This window comes from Pteropus vampyrus, unplaced genomic scaffold, assembly GCF_000151845.1.
Source record: "Pteropus vampyrus isolate Shadow unplaced genomic scaffold, Pvam_2.0 Scaffold564, whole genome shotgun sequence".
In the NCBI taxonomy this organism is placed as follows: Eukaryota; Metazoa; Chordata; class Mammalia; order Chiroptera; family Pteropodidae; genus Pteropus; species Pteropus vampyrus.
In genome coordinates this window covers 209117-213477 of record NW_011889345.1, presented here as the reverse complement: position 1 = coordinate 213477, position 4361 = coordinate 209117, and the positions used below count along the sequence as shown (strand labels likewise).

The following is a 4361-nucleotide window of genomic DNA, read 5'->3' as shown; positions in this document are numbered from 1 at the left end:
TAATGTCTCTCTTCCTAAAGATTAAAAATTGTTAAAATAATAAGGATTTTCAAGAGTTTCTTTCAAAATTCAGAGATGCAAAGCAAGTTCCGGCCAAATATTTCGGAAACATCCTAGGCATGAACAACTATCTTTCAATCTTATTTAACGTTTGATCAAAAATGCTGCTAATAGGACGCGGTTCCATAGGGCGGCGGTCAGCACGTCTGTTTTACACACAGAAGGTCCTGGGTTCGCGCCCCAGTGGAGCCACGGTCTATGGTCTCCGGCCACGCCGCCCTGAACACGCCCGATCCCATCTGATCTCGGAAGCTAAGCAGGGTCAGGCCTGGTTAGTACTTGGAAAGGAGACCACCCAGGAAGACCAGGTGCTGTAGGCGTAAAAAAAAATTAAAAAAAACAAAAAAACGCGCTACTAATAAAAAAGAACTACGCTCCATCCACTAGCTTGTCTTCAGCCCTCGCACTGGGTCCCTGTGTACAAAGCTGCACGAGCCTGGGGTGGCCGTGACAGCCGTCAGGCTGGGTGGCACTGCTCGTGAACCTGCAGCCAGACTCACGGCCTTTCAGCGGAATGACTTTCATCACGTCAAGGGAATGTCAAGAAACAGAATTCCATTTCTCGATTTTTCACCAAAATTATTCTTTTTAAAGACATCTTCCTTAGCAGCAGAGCGCACTGACTGTCTCATTTATACTCGGTTTTATTCTTAGCACCGCACTGAGTTTACACTGGGTCTCGAAATAGAAAAAAAAGATTAAAGAGCAAAGAAAAGTCGGAGCCAGGTCGCTGTTCCCAGGACCGAAAAAACTGAGCGAAACCACTGTGATCTCTTCCTTCAAAGCAAACAGGAAACAGTGTGCACGCAGCGCAGCCTGAGAACCACAGGCCGCTCCAACCTCGGCCGCGGCAGCCACCCCTCACCCACGGCGACCACGGGCCGCCCACGGCTTTCTTGAATGTGAACTAAAAGTCTGCAAGTTTCTAACGTGAAAAGATCAGTGTTTTTAGAGAGAGAGAAAGGGGGAAGATGGGTCTTCCCTGGCAAAGCGGTATGACCTGCGCCATCACAGGACCCGACAGAAAAGGCGCTGGACAACTACAAAGCTGCTGTCTCGCAGGGCTGTCCAGAAAGAACGAGGCAGTTGTAAACGCGGTCAGGATTATCAGCAGGTCACAAATCACGGCTTTAACTACGCATGTCTCAAATGCCAAACACGCTGACAGAAAGTATTAAAAGCCCTTTGCCTTACATACTAGTTTCTGGTGAACATGTTTCCGGTGAATAACCACTGTACGAGCTTAGCAAGTCCAGAAAAATCACTACAGAAAGTTCACTAAAAGTTGACAACCATCGTCAAGTGAATCTCATCAAGCACACTGAGTTTTCAGTTTACCTTTAAATCCATAAGAAATAAATATTCCTTGATCAGTAAGTACCAAAAAATAAAGCTGCATTATAATGGCCACTCAGAACACAATTCCTGGCTAGAAAAACTGATTTTGCAATTAGTTTCTTCATTATTTTGGCTGTTTTCTACAGTTCTTAACTTCCAAATGTTCAGCTATTATGGAAAGTCCAGTGTTCCTGACTTGATTAAAGAAATCCATTCGTAAAAAGTGGTGTAAATGATTTTCATACTAAACTACATAATTTTAGAGATAGCCACAGGAAAAAAAGTACTGTCCTTGAGACACAATGAAAACATTTAAGCTTGTATTGATTGCTTCCTCCAAAGTGAAACGGCCTGAAAATCCAGAAGCCACTGCAACTTCTTTCAGCCACTCTGCGTGATTCAACCAGTAGAAATGTGCCTATTATTCATACCATTTTCTTGTATAATTAACAATTCCTCAGGGAGACAGAGAACCACCCTCAAATGCCTGCTCTCGGCATCTGAGTACTTTTATATCGGGTCATCGTGCCCACAAACTTAGGTGCGTGTCACACATACGAAAACCTTCTCCTTTATTATTTAAGTTAATATCTTACAGGGGACCCATTTCCAACTCAAGTATATATATTTTACAAGTAGCCTATATTTTCTCCTTGTACTTTATAACTTATTTGCTCTTTTTCAAACATTAACAATTTTTTTGCCTATGGCCTGAGACAGAAAACTAAGATTAAAAAACGAAAAAGGATAACCAACGGTCCCGGCACTATTTACTGAAGAACCCATCCTTCTTCCAATAATCTACAATGTTATTTTTATCATATCGTGCTCATTTTCCCTACTGTGAGCACTCGGAACAATATCTGACACATTAAATGCTGATGATCGTAATCACCGAAAGCTCGTAAATACAGAGATGTTTCTGGACTCAGTGGTTCACTGTCCATTCCTGGCTGACGACTGCGTTAAATTACTCAGGATTTATAACACATTAGATTCTGATAGGGCCTTTCGTTTTCCAAAATCTCATGGCTATCCTTCATTTAGTTTATCAGATAATCTTTCTCATCAACGTCAGATTTTCTATAACATCACGCGAGAATTCTTCTTGAGACTGTATTACATTTATACACCAATTAGGGAAAATTGGTATATTCTACAGTACTGACTCTGACCCCCATCCAGAAAGCATATTATCTCTCCTTGCTTATTCAGGGATTATTTTATGTCCTTCTTTAAAATTCTGGTAATTTACCAACAACTGTTTCACTTATTCTTAAATAGGATCTTTTTGGAGAAAGAGTTAGTGACATTTATCAGAATTTTAAATGTATATACCCTTTGACCCAGAAAGTCCATTTTTAAGAATCTGACATGTTGTAACACGATAGAAATGCACAGATACGAAAATATAACGATACTTATTACAACAGCAAAATCCTGGAAACAAGTTAAACGTCTATCGACAAGGCAATAATGATCCACAGCATATTCGTGGGACAGAAAACTATTCGACCACTACAGAGAACACAGAAGCAAAGGCATCAGCTTGAAGAAGAGTTCTACAAACTACCATAGCGAAAACAAAAAAGCAAGCTGCAAAATTAAGGTGTCTTTTTTTTTTTTTTTTTTAACTGGGTGGGGGGATATCATATGTAAGTATCGAGTACGGATCCTGGCACTTAGTAAGCATTTTAATCCCCTTAAAAAATTAAATGTGACTTGATAACACATGGCTGAATACTATTTCATTTCACCTATATTTTAAAGTCTGCGTTGCTCTACATAAGATTTTGCGGTGGCTTCATGATACGGCATTCAAAAAAAAAAAAAGGCTTTCAACTCACATTTTACTCATAAATATTTAAGAATGAAAATGTCCCTACAAGACAATATTTAACTTGTGATGCTTTTCAATATGCCATAAAATCTCATTACCATAATTCAGGAGAAAAAGTATTACTCCTCCTAAATCATCTTAGCATGGTAATCCAGTAAAAACTTATTTCTCTCCGGTCTTGAAATAACCTTTCGAAACTGTGTTGTCTTGGATATCAAGTACTGGAGATTACGCATCAGGAACAAAGTGACATTCTGTGTAACATGGAAACAAAGCCTTTCCTCTTAGGAAAAAAAAAGTCCCAGAAAAGGTAAATAATGTGAGCTTATTTTAAAATCAAAGCAAAATTTTGCCTTTTTTTCTAAGTCACTGGATCAAGTTTTATCTTTAGGTTGTTTTCATCAACATAAAATCAGAAAGAAATAAATTAAACTCTTCTTAAAGAAAATATTATATTCCTTAAAAGAAACTATTCACTACTAAATATACTGGCTCACTTCTGCCAGCCAGAGAACAAGGTGCCATATTAGACCAACTCCCAGATACTATGAATAAACATTTCAAACAGAAAAATACACAGAACTACAACCTGCTGAAGTACTCCGATACTGTTTCAAGTCATGATTTTAAATGGGGGGGGGGGAAATTACTCTTCACATTTCTGTATCCTTGTAACTGTTAAAAGAACAGGCACTGCTTTATGACGAGAAAGATCAAAATGTACAAAAAGAGGAGATTTTAGCTGATTTATAGGCACTTCGGCTTTCTGATGTAATATATATACAAGCCGGGTTCAGAGCACCAAAAAAATGGCATAATACTTCAAAGCGCATGGAAAAAATTAAGAGGCAAAAGTGTTACTTTGCTGCTGAATCCACAGATCTTTGCTCATTTTTAAGAGTTCGTCTTGCAGTCCATTAAGAGAGGTATTTTGGGTTAGTTTTGGAAGTTTAACTCAGATTAAAGTACTAAGAGGTGTTGAGGGCTTAGCTTTTTCCACGTTTCCTGAAATAAGCAATCCGGGCGGAAAAACATCCCGAGTGTTCCACTACCGTCCCCGTGTTATCGCTGGCGCGCGCATACCACGCAGAGTGACATCAGATCGAAACTACACGGTTTCACC

General features: G+C 39.3%; 1 pseudogene; it reads left to right on the top strand.

Moving 5' to 3' along the window:
* Positions 1–261: 261 nt before the first annotated feature.
* On the top strand, positions 262–380 carry LOC111733415 (annotated as a pseudogene).
* The last annotated feature ends 3981 nt before the right edge of the window (positions 381–4361 follow it).